Source organism: Arachis hypogaea, chromosome 14 (assembly GCF_003086295.3).
Source record: "Arachis hypogaea cultivar Tifrunner chromosome 14, arahy.Tifrunner.gnm2.J5K5, whole genome shotgun sequence".
Taxonomy (NCBI): Eukaryota; Viridiplantae; Streptophyta; class Magnoliopsida; order Fabales; family Fabaceae; genus Arachis; species Arachis hypogaea.
The window spans coordinates 58,680,105-58,703,767 of NC_092049.1; the positions used below are offsets into that span (position 1 = coordinate 58,680,105).

The 23,663-nt window shown below is 38.4% G+C and overlaps 1 non-coding gene across 1 annotated transcript; it reads left to right on the forward strand.

Annotated features, from left to right (window-relative positions):
• Positions 1-2,206: 2,206 nt before the first annotated feature.
• LOC112746759 (small nucleolar RNA R71) lies at positions 2,207-2,310 on the forward strand. Its single transcript, XR_003174625.1, has one exon. It is a non-coding gene; the product is annotated as a small nucleolar RNA R71 (small nucleolar RNA).
• The last annotated feature ends 21,353 nt before the right edge of the window (positions 2,311-23,663 follow it).

The window sequence follows — 23,663 nt, forward strand, 5'->3', positions numbered from 1 at the left end:
GATGATTTTGGAGGAGTAATGGAGGTGATTGGTGGAAGTTATTTGGGGAAGAGTGTTATGAAAAGGTGTTAAGAGGAGAGAAGAAGTGGTGGGGATCTTGTGGGGTCCATAGATCCAGTGGGGCCAAGGACTTAACATCCCTACTCCACTTAGGCGTGTAAAATGCCCTTGCTGTGCAATCCTGGCGTTTAACGCCAGACTGCTGCCTGTTTCTGGCATTAAACGCCCAAATGTAGCCTGTTTCTGGCGTTTAACGCCAGGTAGATGCTTGTTTCTGGCGTTAAACGCCAGCTTGGTGCTTGTTTCTGGCGTTAAACGCCAGACAGATGCTTGTTTCTGGTGTTTAAACACCAGAATGCTCTTCCTCCAGGGTGTGCTATTTTTAATGCTATTTTTCATTCTGTTTTTGATTTTTCAGTAGTTTTTGTGACTCCACATGATCATCAACCTAATAAAACATGAAATAACAAAAAGAAAATAAAATAAATATGATTAAATAGCATTGGGTTGCCTCCCAACAAGCGCTTCTTTAATGTCAATAGCTTGACAATAAGCTCTCATGGAGCCTCACAGATAATCAGAGCAAGGTTGGAACCTCCCAACACCAAACTTAGAGTTTGAATGTGGGGGTTCAACACCAAACTTAGAGTTTGGTTGTTGCCTCCCAACACCAAACTTAAAGTTTGATTGTGGGGGCTTTGGTTGACTCTGCAGTGAGAGAAGCTTTTCATGCTTCCTCTCCATGGTTACAGAAGGAGATCCTTGAGTTTTAAACACAAGGTTGTCCTCATTCAGTTGAAGGACCAACTCTCCTCTGTCCACATCAATCACAGCTCTTGCTGTGGCTAGGAAGGGTCTTCCAAGGATGATGGATTCAACCTTTACTAACACGTTCTCTACTTGTCCATAAGCCTGTTTTCTTGAGTTGTCTGCCATCTCTAATGAGATTTTGGCAGCTTGCACCTCAAAGATCCCAAGTTTCTCCATTACAGAGAGGGGCATTAAGTTTATTCTTGACCCCAGGTCACACAGAGCCTTCTCAAAGGTCATGGTGCCTATGTTACAGGGTATTAGGAATTTACCAGGATCCTGTTTCTTTTGAGGTAATTTCTACCTATCCAATGCATTCAGTTCATTGGTGATCAAGGGAGGTTCATCTTCCCAAGTCTCATTACCAAATAGTTTGGCATTCAGCTTCATGATTGCACCAAGGTACTTAGCAACTTGCTCTTCAGTAACATCTTCATTCTCTTCAGAAGAAGAATACTCATTAGAGCTCATGAAGGGCAGTAGGAGGTTCAATGGAATTTCTATGGTCTCTAGGTGAGCCTCAGATTCCTTTGGTTCCTCAAAGGGAAACTCCTTATTGGTTACTGAATATCCCAGGAGGTCTTCCTCACTAGGATTCACGTCCTCCTCCTCCCTTGTAGGTTCGGCCATGGTGGTCAAGTCAATGGCCTTGCACTCTCTCTTTGGATTTTCTTCTGTATTACTTGGGAGAGTACTAGAAGGAGTTTCAGTGACCCTTTTACTCAACTGGCCCACTTGTTCTTCTAAATTTCTAATGGAGGACCTTATTTTATTCATGAAACTCACAGTGGCCTTAGACAGATCAGAGACTATATTTGCTAAGCTAGATGGGTTTTACTCAGAATTCTCTGTCTGTTGCTGAGTGGATGATGGAAAAGGTTTGCTATTGCTAAACATGTTTCATCCACCATTATTAAAGCCTTGTTGAGGCTTTTGTTGATCCTTCCATGAGAAATTTGGATGATTTCTCAATGAGGAATTATAGGTGTTTTCATAGGGTTCACCCATGTAATTCACCTCTGCTATTACAGGGTTCTCAGGATCATAAGCTTCTTCTATAGAAGATGCCTCTGTAGTACTGTTGGATGATTCCTTCAATCCATTCAGACTCTGAGAAATCATATTGACTTGCTGGGTCAATATTTTGTTCTGAGCCAATATGGCATTCAGAGCATCAATTTCAAGAACTCCCTTCCTCATAGGCGTCCCATTACTCATAGGATTCCTCTCAGAAGTGTACATGAACTGGTTATTAGCAACAATGTCAATGAGTTCCTGAGCTTCTCCAGGCGTTTTCTTTAGGTGAATGGATCCACCTGCAGAATGGTCCAGTGACATCTTTGATAGTTTAGACAGACCATCATAGAATATATCCAGGATGGTCCATTCTGAAAGCATGTCAGAATGACACTTTTTGGTCAGTTCCTTGTATCTCTCTCAAGCTTCATAGAGGGATTCACCTTCTTTTTGTTTAAAGGTTTGAACATCCACTCTAAGCTTGCTAAGCTTTTGAGGAGGAAAGAACTTGGCTAAGAAAGCCGTGACCAGCTTATCCCAAGAGTTCAGACTATCTTTAGGATGAGAATCCAACCATATTCTAGCTATGTCTCTTACAGCAAACGGGAAAAGCATAAGCCTGTAAACCTCAGGATCAACCCCAATGGTCTTAACAGTATCATAGATTTGCAAGAATTTAGTTAAGAACTGAAAAGGATCTTCTGATGGAAGTCCATGAAACTTGCAGTTCTGTTGCATCAGAGAAACTAATTGAGGTTTCAGCTCATAATTGTTTGCTCCAATGGCAGGGATTGAGATGCTTCTTCCATGTAAATTGGAATTTGGTGCAATAAAGTCACCAAGCATCTTCCTTGCATTGTTATTATTTTCGGCCATGTCTCCTTCTTTTTCGAAAATTTCTGTCAGATTTTCTCCAGAGAGTTGTGCTTTGGCTTCCCTTAGCTTCCTCTTCAGAGTCCTTTCAGGTTCAGGATCAGATTCAACAAGAATGTTCTTATCCTTGTTCCTGCTCATATGAAAAAGAAGAGAACAGAAAATATGGAATCATCTATGTCACAGTATAGAGATTCCTTATGTAAGTATAAGAAAGGAATAATGGAGGAAGGAAAAGATAATAATCCAAACACAAGGGAGAGGAATGAGTTTGAATTCTTGGGTGAAAAGAAGTGTTAGTAAATAAATAAATAAATAGAAGGAGATGAGGGATGAAATTTTCGAAAATAATTGAAAAGAAAAGAAAAATATTTTTGTTTTTAAATTAAAAATTAAATTTAAAATTTGAAGATTAAGAAAGGAAAATAAAATTAAATCAAATTAACATTTAAAACAAATAGTTAATTAAAAAGGAATTTCGAAAGAGGGGGAAGGGATTTTCGAAAATTAGAGAGAGAGAGAGAGTTAGTTAGGTAGTTTTGAAAAAGATAGGAATCAAACAAAAAGTTAAGTGGTTAATTGAAAAAGATTTGAAAATCAAATTTTGAAAAGGTAAGAAGTTAGAAAAGAAGTTAGAGAAGATTTTGAAATTGATTTTGAAAAAGATGTGATTGAAACTTATTTTGAAAAGATTTGAAAAAGAAATTTAAAAAGAATTGATTTTTAAAATTAAAGTTGATTACTTGACTAACAAGAAAAAAGATATGATTTTAAAATTTAAAGATTGAACCTTTCTTAATAGGCAAGTAACAAACTTAAAAAATTTTTGAATCAATCACATTAATTGTTAGTAAAGATTTTGAAATTATGAACAAGATAAGAAAAAGATTTTTGAAAATCAATTTAAAATTTTCGAAAATCATAAAAGAAAAATGAAAAAGATTTTATTTTTGAAAAAGATTTGAAAAAGATAGAACTTTTAAATTGAAAATTTGATTTGACTCATAAGAAACAACTAGATTTTAAAAATTTTTTAAAAAGTCAAGTCAAATTTTTGAATTTTATGAGAAGAAAAGGGAAAGATATTTTTTTTTTGAATTTTTAATGAAGAAAGAGAAAAACACAAAAAAGACACAATGCATGAAAATTTTGGATCAAAACAAATGATGCATGCAAGAACACTATGAATGTCAAGACGAACACCAAAAACACTTTGAATGTCAAGATGAACACCAAGAACTTATTTTTGAAAGATTTTCAAGAAAAGAAAACATGCAAGACACCAAACTTAGAAATTTTCAAACTTTAGACACTAACAAATTGAAAATGCATATGAAAAACAAGAAAAGACACAAAACAAGAAAATATGAAGATCAAACAAGAAGACTTACCAAGAACAACTTGAAGATCATGAAGAATGCAATGCACGAATTTTCGAAAAATGCACAAATTTTAAGAACATGCAATTAACACCAAACTTATGACTTGACACTAGATTCAAGCAAGAACAAATTATTTTTGGTTTTATGATTTTATTAATTTTTTTTTGGATATTTTTCGAAAATTAATTGGAAAAATAAGGATTTCAAAATTTTTAATAAGAATTCTAGGAATCTTGCAATGTTAGTCTAAAGCTCCAGTTCAGGAATTAGACATGGCTTACTAGCCAGCCAAGCTTTCAGTGAAAGCTCCGGTCCAAAACACTAGACATGGCCAATGGCCAGCCAAGCTTTAGCAGATACAAATCAGACATACAACAGCTGATACTTCGTCCAACTTCATTCTATGCTAATAAGTGGAAGCCCCAGTCCAAATGAATTAGACATGGCTTTACAGCCAGCCAGGCTTCAACATGCTTCATGAAACTCTAAAATTCCTTCTTAAAAATTCTGAAGAACAGAAATTAAATTTTTTTTTTGAAAATTTTTCGAAAATAAGAAGAATAAAAACAAAAAGCTTAAAATTGAAATAAAATTACCTAATCTGAGCAACAAGATGAACCGTCAGTTGTCCAAACTCGAACAATCCCCAACAACGGCGCCAAAAACTTGGTGCACGAAATTGTGATCATCAACAATGGCGCCAAAGACTTGGTGCTCTCAAACGTGAATCACACTTTGTCACAACTTCGCACAACTAACCAGCAAGTGTACTGGGTCGTCCAAGTAATAAACCTTACGTGAGTAAGGGTCGATCCCACGGAGATTGTCGGCTTGAAGCAAGCTATGGTCACCTTGTAAATCTCAGTCAGGCGGATTCAAATGGTTATGGTAAATTGATAATAAAAATATAATTAAAACATAAAATGGGATAGAGATACTTATGTAATTCATTGGTGAGAATTTCAGATAAGCGTATAAAGATGCTTTCGTTCCTCCTGAACCTCTACTTTCCTACTGTCTTCATCCAATCATTCCTACTCCCTTCCATGGCAAGCTGTATGTAGGGCATCACCGTTGTCAATGGCTACATCCCATCCTCAATGTAAAAATGGTCCAATGCGCTGTCACTGCATGGCTAATCATCTGTCGGTTCTTGATCATACTGGAATAGGATTTACTATCCTTTTGCGTCTGTCACTACGCCCAGCACTCGCGAGTTTGAAGCTCGTCACAGCCATCCCTTCCCAGATCCTACTCGGAATACCACAGACAAGGTTTAGACTTTCCGAATCTCAGGAATGGCCGTCTATGGGTTCTAACTTATACCACGAAGACTCTAATATCTCGGACTCGGTCCCCTGTATTAGATATCTAAGAGATACTCATTCTATCTCATCTTCATGTAGAACGGAGGTGGTTGTCAGGCACGCGTTCATAGGTGAGAATGGTGATGAGCATCACATAATCATCACATTCATCATGTTCTTGGGTGCGAATGAATATCATAGAATATGAATAAGCTTGAATTAAATAGAAAAACAATAGTACTTTGCATTAATTCATGAGGAACAGCAGAGCTCCACACCTTAATCTATGGTGTATAGAAACTCTACCATTGAAAATACATAAGAACAAGGTCCAGGCATGGCCGAGAGGCCAGCCCCCATGATCTAAGAACTAAACGTCCCAAGATTCAACTAAAGATGTAAATACAATAGTAAAAAGTCCTATTTATACTAAACTAGTTACTAGGGTTTACAGAAATGAGTAAATGATGCAGAAATCCACTTCTGGGGCCCACTTGGTGTGTGCTTGGGCTGAGCATTAAGCTTTACACGTGTAGAGACTTCTCTTGGAGTTGAATGCCAGTTTGTAACCTGTTTCTGGCGTTTAACTCCACTTTGCAACCTGTTTCTGGCGTTTAACTCCAGAATGCAACATGGAACTGGCGTTGAACGACAGTTTGCGTCTTTTAAACTCGGGCAAAGTATAGACTATTATATATTTCTGGAAAGCCCTGGATATCTACTTTCCAACGCAATTGAGAGCGCGCCATTTGAAGTTCTGTAGCTCCAGAAAATCCACTTTTAGTGCAGGGAGGTCAGAATCCAACAGCATCTGCAGTCCTTCTTCAACCTCTAAATCTGATTTTTGCTCAAGTCCCTCAATTTCAGCCAGAAAATACCTGAAATCACAGAAAAACACACAAACTCATAGTAAAGTCCAGAAATATGATTTTTATTTAAAAACTAATAAAAATATACTAAAAACTAACTAAATTATACTAAAAACTATGTAAAAACAATGCCAAAAAGCATATAAATTATCCACTCATCAATATCATACCTTGATTTCTTCATGGGGAAGCCACGAAAATGTTAACAAAGTTAACGTACCGCCCTTGCTTTCTTTGGTTCCTTGTAGCGCTCAGTTGGTGAAGCCAACGTTGCGCCATGCCTTTGCTCTCTTGGTCTTTGCTCAAGTGCTCAATCAACGAACGCTCCGCTCCATTAGTGAGCGCTATGCTTGGTTCCTTTGAGTGCCACACTTTTCAATCATATGCCACGCTTTTATGGGCATGCTTTCCTTGTTTCTTTCTTTTCTTCACCTACAATCAATCAAACCAACCAAACAAAGCATCACCAAATTCACAAGATTCATAAATCATTCAAAAACTAATTAATTCTAGCTTAAACCTTGTGATTTTGTGTCATTTAATTGTTGGTTGATTGATTTAACATAACCATGCAAATCCACTCCAAATCACTTACTTATAATGCAAGAAAGTGCGTAAAATTTAATGAAACAACTGAGAAATGCTTGAAAAGCTAGCATAAGATGACTTGTCAAATGAAGACTTGTTGGCAAATGTTATAGCAATCTTTTGGCTCAATTTTGCTCAACATTTATTCACCACAGACACATGGCTCATAATTTCTTCCTAGGAACATTGATGCCCAGCATCTCTTTGGATCACTAAATGCTTTGTAGCTAGGTTGCTCTTGATAGTGGACTTTCGGTTGGCAATCCCAGATCAGTAGATTCAAGTGGCCAAGTTTTAAAATACTCCTCAGAACCTACTTGTCCAAGCATATCCTAGTACAAAAACACCACAGGCATATGTCCTAGGGTCCAAGCTATTGGTGTCTAGCCTTATTATTTGTTTCTTTGCCCATTCTTGGCTTTTCTTTTTCTTTTTCTTTCTTATTTGGCTTCATTCTCAAAGGATGCTCATTGATAACAGACTTTATAGCAACAAACTAATTCACACTTCAAAGAACATGTTATTATGCAGCTTTTGTTATTTGAGCTAACCATTAAATCAAACAAGTACCACCACTGAATTCTAATTCTAATTTCTACAATGTTGGGCAATCACTTTCTTGTTTCAAATATTTTTCTTTTATTTATGCAGAAGGGAAACAAAATAGAATTTAAGCAATTGATTGACAACAAGCACAATGCATATCACTTGTAAGAAAACTACTCAGAAGATGAAAGTGTAAAACATAAAGCATTTGGAGGTATCTCATGTTTCAGTTATGCATCTTCCTTATTTGATTTTAAAAAGGAAACACGAAAGAAACTCCACCACCTCCTAGTTGTCATGCTCTTTGCTCCTGCTTGATTCTCCTTTCTTCTTCCTCTTCTTGGTTGCATCCTGAGGTTCTTCAACAGGGCATCATCAATCCCAGATAGGGTCTATAAGACCTGAGAGTCCTGCTTCCTCTAACCCACGCTGCATGTGTGCTGTATGTTTCTAGGTTCTTGCTCTCTACTGGTCTAATAGCTCTTGGCATTGCTCAAATGGCTTGATCTATGGTTCCAGCGCTAGCATGCTGTGGACCAAGTAATCCAACTTTGATTAGGTGTTTATATCATACTCCATTCTATCATAGTGCCTATGCTCTCCAATGGTATGATATATGTTCTTCCATTGATATAAATTTTGAGTGTATTCCCCACACTTCGCCTATCGTAATAATAATCTATCATATGATTCTCGAAAATCTGCTGATTGCTCCCTTTGCCCATCAAGAATCTTTGTTTGAAATTTTTGTTGTTGAGCCATCATTTGTTGCTGCCATGTCTCTTGCCGTTCCATCATTTGGCGCTGCCAGTTCTCTTGCTGCTCTCGATCTTTCAGATACTGCTCCTGTTGCTGCAAGTATAGCTCTTGTTGCCTCAAATACTGCTTCTGTGCTCTCATGTGTTGTTGAGACATTTCTTCAATGTCTCTCTGCAATTGGCTCATGTCTATGGCACCAGGAGCTTGCTCTTCCTCCACTTGTGGTCTTCTTCTTCTTCCTTGGGCTCTTCCTTCCTCTTGGTTGTCATCATCAGTGGCACCTTCCATTAGTCACCTAGTGATCCCTTTGCCTCCTTTTACTTTCTCTATATCTTTATCTTCAAAGATCACTCCAGCCCTGTTGCACAGCCTCAGAATAGTGCTTGGGTGACCAAGCCTACTTGATTTATTTGTATTCTCTGCCATCTCTTGAGTGTTGTCTGCTATGAGCTGTGAGAGGTTGATTTCTCCTCCCTTTAAGATGCAACATGTCAGGATAGCTCGCTGGATTGTGACTTCTGAGGTGTTTCCAGTAGGGAGTTGATGAGTGGATATTTTATACGCTTTTTGGCACTGTTTTTACATAGTTTTTAGTATGTTTTAGTTAGTTTTTACTATGTTTTTATTAGTTTTTATGCAAAATTCACATTTCTGGACTTTACTATAAGTTTGTGTATTTTTCTGTGATTTCAAGTATTTTCTGGCTGAGGGACCTGAGCAAAAATCTTATTCAGAGGTTGAAAAAGGACTGCAAATGCTGTTGGATTCTGACCTCCCTACACTCGAAATAGATTTTCTGGAGCAACAGAAACCCAACAGGCGCGCTCTCAATTTTGGGCTTTCCAGCAATATATAATAGTCCATACTTTGCCCGAGTTTTGATAACGCAAACTGGCATTTGAACGCCCACTTTCTACCCTATTCTGGTGTTAAACGCTAGAACTGGCATAAAAGATGGAGTTAAATGCCCAAACTGGCACTAAAACTAGCGTTTAAATCCAAGAAAAGTCTCTATATGTGAAAGCTTCAATGCTCAGCCCAAGCACACACCAAGTGGGCCTGGAAGTGGATTTCTGCATCATTTACTTATTTTCTGTAACCCTAGCTACTAGTTTAGTATAAAAACTACTTATAGTGATTTATTTTATATCTCTGGATCATTTTTGAGACTATCTTTGTATCACTTTTGATCTGTTGATCACGTTTAGGGGGCTGGCCATTCGGCCATGCCTGGACCTTCATCACTTATGTAATTTCAACGGTGGAGTTTCTACACCCCATAGATTAAGGTGTGGACCTCTGTTGTTCCTCATGAATTAATGCAAAGTACTATTGTTTTTCTATTCAATTCAGGCTTATTCTTATTCCAAGATATTCACTCGCACTTCAACCTGATGAATGTGATGATCCGTGACACTCATCATCATTCTCACCTATGAACGCGTGCCTGACAAGCCCTTCCATTCTATCTGCAATAGCTTGAGTGTGTATCTCTTAGCCTCCATTCCGAAAGATCGGAGTCTTCGTGGTATAAGCTAGAATCAATTGGCAGCATTCTTGAGATCCGAAAAGTCTAAACCTTGTCTGTGGTATTCCGAGTAGGATCTGGGATGGGATGACTGTGACGAGCTTCAAACTCGCGAGTGTTGGGCGTAGTGACAGACGCAAAAGGATCAATGGATCCTACTCCAACACGAGTGAGAACCGACAGATGATTAGCCGTGCGGTGACAGCACATTTGGACCATTTTCACTGAGAGGACGGACAGTAGCCATTGACAACGGTGATCACCCAACATACAGCTTGCCATGGAAAGGAGTATGAATGATTGAATGAAGGCAATAGGAAAGCAGAGATTCAGAAGGAGCAAAGCATCTCCATACGCTTATCTGAAATTGTCACCAATGAATTACATAAGTATCGCTATCTTATTTTATGTTCTATTTATATTTTAATTATCAAAACCTCATAACCATTTGAATCTGCCTGACTAAGATTTACAAGATGACCATAGCTTGCTTCAAGCTGACAATCTCCGTGGGATCGACCCTTACTCACGTAAGGTTTATTACTTGGACGACCCAGTGCACTTGCTGGTTAGTTGTGTGGTGTTGTGAAAAGGAGTTGAGATTACAATCGTGCGTACCAAGTTTTTGGCACCATTGTCAGAGATCACAATTTTGTGCACCAAGTTGTTGGCGCCGTTGCTGGGGATTGTTCGAGTTTGGACAACTGACGGTTCATCTTGTTGCTCAAATTAGGTAATTTTATTTTAATTTTAAGCTTTTTGTTTTTATTCTTTTTATTTTTGAAAAATTTTCAAAAAAAAAATATAAATTAAATTATTCTATGACTTCAGAATTTTTAAGAATGAATTCTAGAGTTTCATGATGATTTGTTGAAGTCTGGCTGGCTGTGAAGCCATGTCTAATCTTTTGGACTGAGGTTTCAACTTATCATCATAAGAGCTTATTGATTCCTATCAATCTTGCTGTTGAATGTAATGATATGCTAAAGCTTGGCTGGCCATTGGCCATGTCTAGTGTTTTGGACTGGAGCTTTCACTGAAAGCTTGGCTGGCTAGTAAACCATGTCTAATTCCTGGACCAGAGTTTTAGGCTAACATTGCATCATGCCTGGAATTCTCATTAAAAATTTTTGAAATCCTTATTTTTCTTTTCCAAATAATTTTTGAAAAAAAATAGAAAAAAAATTAATAAAATCATAAAAACCAAAATAATTTGATGTTTCTTGTTTGAGTCTAGTGTCAATTTTTAAGTTTGGTGTCAATTGCATCATTTTAATTTCCTAAAAATTTTCAAAAATTCATGCATGTGTCCTTCATAATCTTCAAGTTGTTCTTGATGATTTTCTTTGTTTAATCTTTGCATTTTCATGTTCTGTGTCTTTTCTTATTTTTCATATTCATTTTCAATTTGTTAGTGTCTCAACATTGAAAATTTCTAAGTTTGGTGTCTTGCATGTGTTTCTTTTCTTAAAAATTTTCAAAAATAAGTCTTGATGTTCATCTTGATCTTCAAAGTGTTCTTGGTGTTCATCTTGACATTCAAAGTGTTCTTGCATGCATTAGTTGTTTTGATTCATAATCTCTATGTTTTGTTTCAATTTGGTATTTTTCTCTCTCTTTATTAAAAATCCAAAAATAAAAAATATATCTTTCCTTGTTTTACTCATAAATTTCAATTTCAAAATTCTATCCTCTCAAATCTTTTTCAAAAATCAATTCTTTTTCATTTATTTTTATATATTTTCGAAATTTTCTTTTGATTTTCAAAATCTTTTTCTTATTCTTACTTCATATTTTTGAAAATCTCACTAACATTTAATGTTTTAATTCAAAAATTTTTCAAGTTGTTACTTGCCTATTAAGAAAGGTTCAATCTTTGAATTTTAAAATCATATCTTTTAATTTCTTGTTAGTCAAGTAATCAACTTTAATTTCAAAAATTAAACCTTTTTTTCCTTTTCAATTCTTTTTCAAAATAATTTTCAATCATATCTTTTTCAAAACTTAATTTCAAAATCTTTTCTAACTTCCTATCTTTTCAAATTTGATTTTCAAATCTTTTTCAATTAACTACTTGACTTTTTGGTTTGATTTTAAAAGTTTTCTATTTCAATCATATCTTTTTCAAAACAACCTAACTGCTTTTCTCTTTCTCATTTTCGAAAATCACTAACCACTTTCTCAAAAATCTTTTTAATTAAATAATTTCATTAGTTTTCAAATTTTATTTTGTTTCTCTTTTTAATTTTCGAATTATAATTGATTTTTAAATAAAAACAAAAATATTTTCCTTTTATTTTAATTTAAAATTCAAATTATCTCTCTCTCATCTCTTTTTATTTATTTATTTAATCACTAACACTCCTCTTCTACTCATAATTCGAACCCCCTCTTTTTCTCTATGTTCAAGTTTTTCTCTTCTCCTTCTTCTATTCTTCTCCTCTTCTACTTACATAAGAATCTCTATACTGTGACATAGAGGATTCTATATTTTCTTTGTTCTCTTCTTTTTCATATGAGTAGGAACAAGGATAAGAACATTCTTGTTGAAACTGAACCTGAATCTGAAAGGACTCTTAAGAGGAAGCTAAGAGAAGCTAAAGCATAACCCTCTGGAGAGGACCTGACAGAAATTTTCGAAAAAGAAGGAGACATGGCCGAACCCAATAACAATGGTGGAGATGCAAGGAAGATCCTTGGTGACTTTATTGCACCCTCTTCTAACTTCTATGGAAGAAGCATCTCAATTCATGCAATTGGAGCAAACAACTTTGAGCTTAAGCCTCAATTAGTTTCTCTAATGTAACAGAATTACAAGTTTCATGGACTTCCATTGGAAGATCCCATCAGTTCTTAGCTGAATTTTTGCAAATCTGTGACACTGTCAAGACCAATAGAGTTGATCCCGAGGTCTATAGGCTTATGCTTTTCCCTTTTGCTGTAAGAGACAGAGCTAGAACATGGTTAGATTCACAACCTAAGGAAAGCCTGAACTCTTGGGAAAAGCTGGTCAGTGCTTTTCTGGCCAAATTTTTTCCACCTCAAAAGATGAGTAAGCTTAGAGTGGAAATCCAAACCTTCAGACAGAAGGAAGGTGACTCCCTCTATGAAGCTTAGGAAAGATATAAGCAATTGATCAAAAGGTGTCATACTCACATGCTTCCAGAATGGAGCATCATATGTATATTCTATGATGGTCTGTCTGAGTTGTCAAAAATGTCATTGGACCATTCTGCAGGAGAATCTCTTCATATGAAAACCCCTGCAGAAGCTCAGGAACTCATTAAAATGGTTGCTAATAACCTGTTCATGTACACCTCTGAGAGGAGTCCTGTGAACAATGGGACACCTCAGAAGAAGGGAGTTCTTGAAATTGATACTCTGAATGCCATATTGGCTAAGAACAAAATATTGACTCAATAAGTCAATATGATTTCTCAGAGTTTGAACGAATTGCAAGCTGTATCCAACAGTACTAAAGAAGCATCTTCTGAAGAAGAAGCTTATGATCCTAAGAACCCTACAATGGCAGAGGTGAATTATATGGGAGAACCCTATGGAAACACCTATAATCCTTCATGGAGAAATCATCCAAATTTCTCATGGAAGGATCAACAGAAGCCTCAACAAGGCTTCAACAATAATGGTAGAAGAAATAGGTTTAGCAACAGCAAGCCTTTTCCATCATCTTCTCAGCAACAGACAGAGAATTCTGAACAGAGCCGTTCTGGCCTGGCAACCATAGTCTCTGATCTATCCAAGACCATACTAAGTTTCATGAATGAAATGAGGTCCTCCATCAGAAATTTGGAGGCACAGGTGGGTCAGCTGAGTAAGAAGATTACTGAAACTCCTCCCAGTACTCTCCCAAGTAATACAGAAGAAAATTCCAAGAGAGAGTGCAAGGCCATAACCATGACCAACATGGCTGAACTTGGAGAGAGTGAGGAGGACGTGAGTCCCAGTGAGAAAAGCCTCATGGGACATCCTCTGGACAGAAAGAAGTTTCCCTTTGAGCAACCAAAGGAATCTGAGGCTCATATAGAGACCATAGAGATTCCATTGAACTTTCTTCTGCCATTCATGAGCTCTGATGAATATTCTTCCTCTGAAGAGGATGAAGACATCACTGAAGAGCAAGTTGCTAAATATCTAGGAGCAATCATGAAGCTGAATGCCAAGTTATTTGGTAATGGGACTTGGGAGGATGAACCCCCTTGTTCACCAATGAACTGAGTGCATTAATGAGGCAGACATTACCTCAGAAGAAACCGGATCCTGAAAAATTCTTCATACCTTGTACCATAGGCACCATGATCTTTGAGAAGGCTCTGGTGACCTGGGGTTAGGGATAAACCTCATGCCACTCTCCGTAATGGAGAAACTGGGAATTTTTGAGGTACAAGCTGCAAGAATCTCACTAGAGATGGCAGACAAATCAATGAAACAGGCTTATAGACTAGTAGAGGACGTGCTAGTAAAGGTTGAAAGCCTTTACATCCCTGCTAATTTCATAGTCCTAGACACTGGGATGGATGAGGATGAATCCATCATGCTTAAGACCCTTTCTAGCCACAGCAAAAGTTGTGATTGATGTTAACAGAGGAGAGTTGGTCCTTCAGTTGAATGAGGACTACCTTGTATTCAAGACTCAAGGTTCTCCTTCTGTAACCATAGAGAGGAAGCATGAAAAGCTTCTCTCAATATAGAGTCAAACAAAACCCCCACAGTCAAACTCTAAGATTGGTGTTGGGAGTCCCCAACCCTGCTCTGATTATCTTTGAGGCTCCATGTGAGAGCTCACTGTCAAGCTATTGACATTAAAGAAGCGCTTATTGGTAGGCAACCCAATGTTATTTAATTATATCTATTTATTGTCCATTGTTAATTTATGTTTTCTGTAGGTTGATGATCATGTGAAGTCACAAAAATAACTGAAAAATCAAAAACAGAATGAAAAATAGCATTAAAACAGCTCACACTAGAGGAAGAGCTTACTGGCGTTTAAACGCCATTAAGAGTAGCAGAATGGGCGTTAAACGCCCAGTCTGGCATCATTCTGGGCATTTAATGCCAGAAATAGGCACCAGACTGGCGTTTAACGCCAGAACAGAGCATCAAGTTGGCGTTAAACGCCAAGAAAGGGGGAAAAGCTGGCGTTAAACGCCAGAAAAAAGCAGCAACCTGGTGTTAAACGCCAGAAGTGCACTCTAAGGGCGTTTTGCACGCCTAAATGGAGTAGGGATGCTAAGTCCTTGACCCCTCATGATCTGTGGACCCCATAGGATCCCCACCTACCCCACCTCTTCTTCTTTTCTCTTTACACCTTTCCATAACACTCTTCCCCAAATACCCTTCACCAATCACCTCCATATCTCTTCCCAAATACCCTTCACCAATCACCTTATTCACTTTTCCCCAAACCACCACCTACTTTCAAATTCAAAACTCTTTTTCCCTCCTAAACCCAACCCCAAATACATGAACCTACCCTCCCCCCACTCCTATATATACCCCTCATCACTCCTTCAATTTCACACATCACAAACACCTTATACCCCCTTGGCCGAATTCACCCTCTCCCTCTATCTCCTCCATTTTCTTCTTCTCCTCCTTCATTCTTTCTTCTTTGCTCGAGGACGAGCAAACCTTTTAAGTTTGGTGTGGTAAAAGCATTGCTTTTTGTTTTTTCATAACCATTTATGGCACCTAAGGCCAGAGAAACCTCTAGAAAGAGGAAAGGGAAGGCAAAAGCTTCCACCTCCGAGTCATGGGAGATGGAGAGATTCATCTCAAAGGTCCATCAAGACCACTTCTATGAAGTTGTGGCCAAGAAGAAGGTGATCCCTAAGGTCCATTTCAAGCTCAAAAAGAGTGAGTATCCGGAGATCCGACATGAGATTAGGAGAAGAGGATGGGAAGTTCTCTCCAATCCTATTCAACAAGCTGGAATCTTAATGGTTCAAGAGTTCTATGGAAACACATGGATCACTAGGAACCATGATCAAAGTATGAACCCGAATCCAAAGAATTGGCTTACAATGGTTCGGGGGAAATACTTAGATTTCAGTCTGGAAAATGTAAGGTTGGCGTTCAACTTGCCAATGATGCAAGAAAACGCACGCCCCTATACTAGAAGGGTCAACTTTGATCAAAGGTTGGACCAAGTCCTCATGGAAATATGTGTGGAAGGAGCTCAATGGAAAAGAGACTCAAGAGGCAACCCGGTTCAATTGAGAAGACCGGACCTTAAGCCTGTGGCTAGAGGATGGTTAGAGTTCATACAATGCTCTATCATTCCTACTAGCAACCAATCCGAAGTAACTGTGGATCGGGTCATCATGATCCATAGTATCATGATTGGGGAGGAAGTGGAAGTTCATGAGATTATACCTCAAGAACTCTACAAAGTAGTTGACAAGTCCTTCACTTTGGCAAGGTTAGCCTTTCCTCGCCTCATTTGTCACCTCTGCAATTCGGCTGGGATTATCATAGAGGGAGACATCCTCATTGAAGAGGACAAGCCCATCACTAAAAAGAGGATGGAGCAAACAAGAGAGCCCACTCATGGACCTCAACAAGAGCATGAGAAAATTCCTCATCATGAAATCCCTGAGATGCCTCAAGGGATGCACTTTCCTCCACAAAACTATTGGGAGCAAATTAACACCTCCCTAGGAGAATTAAGGGATGCACTTTCCTCCACAAAACTATTGGGAGCAAATTAACACCTCCCTAGGAGAATTAAGTTCCAACATGGGACAACTAAGGGTGGAGCACCAAGAGCACTCCATCATTCTCTATGAGATTAGAGAAGATCAAAGAGCTATGAGGGAGGAGCAACAAAGGCAAGGAAGAGACATAGAGGAGCTCAAGAGAACCATTGGTTCTTCAAGAGGAAGAAGATGCCACCCTCACTAAGGTGGACCCGTTCCTTAATCTCCTTGTCTATTCTTTTTCTGTTTTTGGTCTCTATGCTTTATGTTTATCTATGTTTGTGTTTTTACTACATGATCATTAGTGTCTAATGCCTATGTCTTAAAGCTATGAATGTTCTGTGAATCCATCACCTTTCTTAAATAAAAAAATGTTTTGACCACAAAAGAACAAGAAGTACATGATTTCGAATTCATCCTTAAAATTAGTTTAATTATTTTGATGTGGTGACAATACTTTTTGTTTTCTGAATGAATGCTTAAACAGTGCATATGTCTTTTGAATTTGTTGTTTATGAATGTTAAAATTGTTGGCTCTTGAAAGAATGATGAAAAAGGAGAAATGTTATTTGATAATCTGAAAATTCATAAAATTGATTCTTGAAGCAAGAAAAAGCAATGAAGAACAAAGCTTGTGAAAAAAAAGAGAAAAAGAAAAAGCAAGCAAAAAAAGCCAATAGCCCTTAAAACCAAAAGGCAAGGGTAAAATAAAAAGGATCCAAGGCTTTGAGCATTAATGGATAGGAGGGCCCAAAGGAATAAAATCCTGGCCTAAGCGGCTAAAAACCAAGCTGTCCCTAACCATGTGCTTGTAGCGTGAAGGTGTCAAGTGAAAAGCTTGAGACTGAGCGGTTAAAGTCATTATCCAAAGCAAAAAGAGTGTGCTTAAGAACCCTGGACACCTCTAATTGGGGACTCTAGCAAAGCTGAGTCACAATCTGAAAAGGTTCACCCAGTTATTTGTCTGTGGCATTTATGTATCCGGTGGTAATACTGGAAAACAAAGTGCTTAGGGCCACGGCCAAGACTCATAAAGTAACTGTATTCAAGAATCAACATACTGAACTAGGAGAATCAATAACACTATCTGAATTCTGAGTTCCTATAGATGCTAATCATTCTGAACTTCAAAGGATAAAGTGAGATGCCAAAACTGTTCAGACGCAAAAAGCTACTAGTCCCGCTCATCTAATTGGAGCTATGTTTAATTGATATTTTGGAATTTATAGTATATTCTCTTCTTTTTATCATATTTTATTTTCAGTTGCTTGGGTACAAGCAGCAATTTAAGTTTGGTGTTGTGATGAGCGGATAATTTATATGCTTTTTGGCATTGTTTTTACATAGTTTTTAGTATGTTTTAGTTAGTTTTTACTATGTTTTTATTAGTTTTTATGCAAAATTTACATTTCTGAACTTTACTATGAGTTTGTGTACTTTTTGTGATTTCAGGTATTTTCTGGCTGAAATTGAGGGACCTGAGCAAAAATCTGATTCAGAGGCTGAAAGAGGACTGCAGATGATGTTGGATTTTGACCTCCTTGCACTCGAAATGGATTTTTTGGAGCTACAGAACCCAATTGGTGCGCTCTCAATTGCGTTGGAAAGTAGACATCTTGGGCTTTCCAGCAATATATAATAGTCCATACTTTTCTCGAGTTTTGATAACACAAATTGGCGTTTGAACACCCACTTTCTACCCTATTCTGGCGTTAAACGCCAAAACTGGCATAAAAGCTGGAGTTAAACACCCAAACTGGCACCAAAGCTGGCGTTTAACTCCAAGAAAAGTTTCTACATGTGAAAGCTTCAATGCTCAGCCCAAGCACACACCAAGTGGGTCCAGAAGTGGATTTCTGCATCATTTACTTATTTTCTGTAACCCTAGCTACTAGTTTAGTATAAAAACTACTTTTAGTGATTTATTTTATATCTCTAGATCATTTTTGAGACTATCTTTGTATCACTTTTGTTCTCTTGATCACGTTTAGGGGGCTGGCCATTCGGCCATGCCTGGACCTTCATCACTTATGTAATTTCAACGGTGGAGTTTTTACACCCCATAGATTAAGGTGTGGAGCTCTGCTGTTCCTCATGAATTAATGCAAAGTACTATTGTTTTTTTATTCACTTCAAGCTTATTCTTATTCCAAGATATTCACTCGCACTTCAACTTGATAAATGTTATGATCCGTGACACTCATCATCATTCTCACCTATGAACGCGTGCCTGACAACCCCTTCCGTTCTATCTGCAATAGCTTGAGTGTGTATCTCTTAGCCTCCATTCCAAAAGATCAGAGTCTTCGTGGTATAAGCTAGAATCAATTGGCAGCATTCTTGAGATCCGGAAAGTCTAAACCTTATCTGTGGTATTCCGAGTAGGATCTAGGATGGGATGACTGTGACGAGCTTCAAACTCGCGAGTGTTGGGCGTAGTGACAGATGCAAAAGGATCAACGGATCCTACTCCAACACAAGTGAGAACCGACAGATGATTAGCCGTGCGGTGACAGTGCATTTGGACCATTTTCACTGAGAGGACGGACGGTAGCGATTGACAACGGTGATCCCCCAACATACAGCTTGCCATGGAAAGGAGTATGAATGATTGAATGAAGGCAATAGGAAAGCAGAGATTCAGAAGGAGCAAAGCATCTCCATACGCTTATCTGAAATTGTCACCAATGAATTACATAAGTATCTCTATCTTATTTTATGTTCTATTTATATTTTAATTATCAAAACCTCATAACCATTTGAATCTGCCTGACTGAGATTTACAAGATGACCATAGATTGCTTCAAGCCGACAATCTCCGTGGGATCGACCCTTACTCACGTAAGGTTTATTATTTAGATGACCCAGTGCACTTGCTGGTTAGTTGTGCGGAGTTGTGAAAAGGAGTTGAGATTACAATCATGCGTACCAAGTTTTTGGCGCCGTTGTCAGAGAGCACAATTTCGTGCACCAGGAGTATAGACCTCCTCACCATCTCATACCACCCTTTGGCCTCAATTATGAGATCTATTCTTTTCAAGTGGCTTGGAGCTCCCTCTGAGTCCTTTTCCCAGTCTCTGTCTTCAAAGCACAACCCATGTAGTATCTCATCAGGGTCATTCTCACCCTGCAATCTTTCCTCAAAGCTAAGCTCTCCATAGGTTATTACTCTCAACTGTAGGACCCTCATGACTGATGATGGACTAAAGTCTACCTCAACACCCCTGACATAGCTCTTATAAGGGGGGCTGTCCTGGCTTTCCTTCACTGCATTGGCGTAGAATTCTCTTACCATGACTACACTGATGTCTGTTAAAGGTTCACACAAAAGTTCCTACCTCCTTTCTGTGGTAATCCTTCTCATGACAGGATACTCTCCACCCCTCAGTCTAAAGCCCATCTCTGGAATGATGTGCTTCGATTCCATGATCCTATGATACCTTGATTCATAAAACTGAGACTTAAATCTCTTTGTATCAAAGGTTGATGGTTCGGTCACCATTGGCTCCTTGCCTTTCCTTCTTCTAGAACTTGAAGAAGCCATGAAAAAAAAAGAAAGAAAGAAGAAAGGGAGGTAGGCTTCGGTTAAAGCTTGGTCTTGTTATGAAAGGGTATGGGAGGTAAGTTGATGTTGAGTATTTTGTGTTGTCTTTGGGCAAAAAAGGGTTGTTGTATCGTGTTTAGAGTAAAGGTGTGAGTGAAACAAAGGCAAATAGATGAAGAAGTCTTGTATGAGGAGAGAAGGGATATGTGAGCTATGAAGTGTTGCTGCCAATTTATAGCCAAGGCATGAATCATGAAAACATAACCACAAGTGGGGAGGGTTCGGTTAAGCAAGAATGAAGGGTGAAGATTGAGCAAAATATTATGGGGAGCTCATAGCATGGACGGCTTGCATGCGTAGTTGAAGGTTGACAAGGATTGCTCCCCCATTGGATGCATGTGGTTCGGCCTCCAAAGGTTCAAAGCATGCAGATTTTGTTTCCCAAGAGAGCACGCTTCTCTAAGCACATGTGACCCTCATTTTTGCCTTGTCTTGACCGTGCTTGCTCCCTTTTCTTTGTCTCCTTCTCAATCTTCTTTGTCCTACAAAATTAAGTCAAAACAATGGTAAGTATTGGAATAAATTTTGGTACGGTGGTGTGGTGATGAGTAACAAAGAAAGATAATTCTACATGTTCCTTATTTAAATGACCAATCATGCTCCTTAGATTTTGAACAAAGATTTGGTGGACACCAAACTTGTTCTCTGTTAAGGGATCCATGTAAAACTCAATGAGTCTCCGCCACAATTGGCACATTCATTATAAAGAACATTTTATTTCTTACTATGATACCATAAGCTAAAAAAATTTGAAGCAATGTATGATCCATCTATTCATAAATTTGATCCTATGAACAAAAATGATTTCTCTGAAATTCTCTGTATATGTAAACACCAAACTTAATGTTTGGTTATACACTCCATCAAAATGAGTAAGCATATATCCTAAGAAAGCTTGAGAAGCTATTTTGGAGTGCCTTCAGGCACACCAAACTTAGAAGTCTAGCATATGCTTCAAGACAATGTATGCGATTATCAAATATACTCATGAGGACTCAAATTCATGCTAGAAGGACCGTTGATTATTGAAATTAAAACCAAAGCAAGAATATTAAAGCATGGGTTGCCTCCCATGGAGTGCTCTTTTATTGTCACTAGCTTGACATTGGACCCTCATTAGGGTGGTTGATGATTGTGATGTCTCAGTTTGTCTCCTCTCACAGTAAGCTTCCTTCCAGTGCGTTGATGTTCAATCTCTGCATGCTCTAGTGAGAGTATCATGTTGATAGTGTAGTAATCATCAGAATGTTGATTTGTCCCTAACTGCTGGTAAATTAGCTGCACTTTATCTCCCTTTGAAAATCCTTCAGTTGGGATCTTTTTATTTTTCCACCCTCTTAGACCCCTTTTTCTTGCTTTTCTTCCCTTTTTTTGGTGATTCTTCTCTTTTGACAGTGTGCTGTATTTTGGAATTTGTCTTCTTAGTGGCTAACACCTCACTTTCTTCTTGTTTTATCTCATCATTCTTTAGAGTCTCATTCTCCTTTTATCCTGTTTTGCTGCTTCTCTCTTGCTCTGGAAGAGAATTAATGAGTGTCTTGTTGGTTTCTTCCTTTCACTACAAGTCTTCTTTGTCAACCTCCATGCATTTTTCCTTTTTATCACTATGTTGTGCTTTAGAGTAATACTTTCATCATGTACCCTTAGGGTCAGCTCTCCTTGTTCAGCATCTATGATGGCCCTTGCTGTGGCCAATAAGGGTCTTCCCAAGAAAACAAAGTTACTCTCTTCTTCTCCTAGGTCCAGAATTATAAAGTCTGCAAGGAATATAAACTTGTCCACCTTGACCAGAAGGTTTTCAATTACTCCTTTGGGAAATACCAATGATTTGTCCACGAGCTCTAGTGACATTTGTGTGGGTTTTACCTCCTCTATGCATAGCTTTCTCATCATAGAATAAGGCATCAGATTGATGCTGGCTCCTAAGTCACACAGTGCCTTTTTAATGGTCATATTACCAATGGTGCAAGGTAAGAAGAAGCTCCCAGGGTCTTGGAGTTTTGGAGGGAGCCCTTTTTGGATCACTGCACTGTATTCTTGTGTCAGAAGCACTGTTTCCTTCTCATGCCAGCTTCTCTTTTTGTTGATGAGTTCCTTCAGGAATTGAGCATATAGAGGCATCTGCTCTAATGCTTCATCAAGTGGGACATTAATCTCCAGCTTCTTGAAGACTTCAAGGAACTTGGGAAAGTGTTGATCCTTGATCTCATTGTTGAACCTTTGAGGATATGGCAGAGGAGGTGTGTGAGTCTTCTCCACCTGCTTCTTTCCTTGTGATGATTCCTCCTTGACTTGTTTCCCTTTTCTTGAGGCTTGTAGCTGCTCATCTTTCTCTTCAAGCTCTTCTTGGTCTTGCTTGTTAAGTACCGCTTCATCCTTGCTGCTGGCCTCATCATGTTTGCTAATGATCTTGTCATTGTCCATAGGTTTCTTATTGGCTTCTTTGTCATTCACCAAGGTTCCTCCACTTCTTAGTTGGATAGCTTTGCATTCTTCTTTGGGATTTGGAATGGTATCACTTGGGAGTGACCTTGTTGGCTTTTTAATCACTGCTTGCTTGGACAGTTGTCCAATCTGCCTCTCTAAGTTTCTCATTAAGGCTTCATGATTCTTGCTTGTCATCTCCTAATTCTTCATCACCTTTTCCATCAGTATCTCCAGGTTTGAGATTCTTTGAGTATCTTGTGGTATTTGTGGCTGGTTGTAGGGTGTTGAAGATAGATTATAGGTGTTTTGGTTAGTGGTTGGGTTATTGGGTGGATAATAGCTAGAGTTGGGGTAGTTATTTTGGGGCTTTTTGTATGGATTGTGGTTAGTGTTTTGCTGGTTATGGTTGTTTGTGTTTCTTGAGTTATTCTGGTTTGAATTCTTCTGTTAGGGTTGCTGGTTTTGATTGTAGTTATCTCCCCATCTTAAGTTTGGATGGTTCTTCCAGGAGGGGTTTTATGTGTCTCCATGGAATTCATTCTGGCTGGATCCTTGGTTGTGCATGTAGTTCACTTGTTCTTGTTGCTGATCTTCATAGTTTTCCTCACTTTGTCCCCACCCAGTTGGTGGTTGATTGTGACATTAACTGATACAACTTGTAAGCTATCAATCCTCTTAGCCATCTGCTCAAATTATTGCTGGATTTGCTGCTACATCACCTTATGTTGAGCTAGGATAGTGTCCACTCCTTCTAACTTCAGTACTTCCTTTCTTTGAGCTGGTTGGCATTACCTCTGATGAGCAAAAAAATATTGATTGTTTGCCACCATATCTATGAGGTTTTGGGCTTCCTCTGCTGTTTTCATTAATTGAAATGAGCCTCCTGCTGAATGATCTAGTGCTTCCTGAGCTTTTAGAGTCAATCCTTCATAGAAATTATGTAGTATGTCCCATTCATTGAACATTTCAGGGGGACATTTTCTAATTAGGGCCTTATATCTCTCCCAAGTCTCATAGAGGGATCCCGCATCCATCTGTGTGAAGGTTTGTACCTCTGTCTTCAATCTGATAATCCTTTGAGGTGGATGGAACTTGGCTAGGAACTTATTCACTAGATCCTCCCAGCTAGTGATGCTTCCTTGTGTGAAGGCTTCAAGCCATTGAGCAGCCTTATCTCCTAATGAAAATGAGAACAACAACAATTTGTATATGTCTGGATACACACCATTGGACTTCA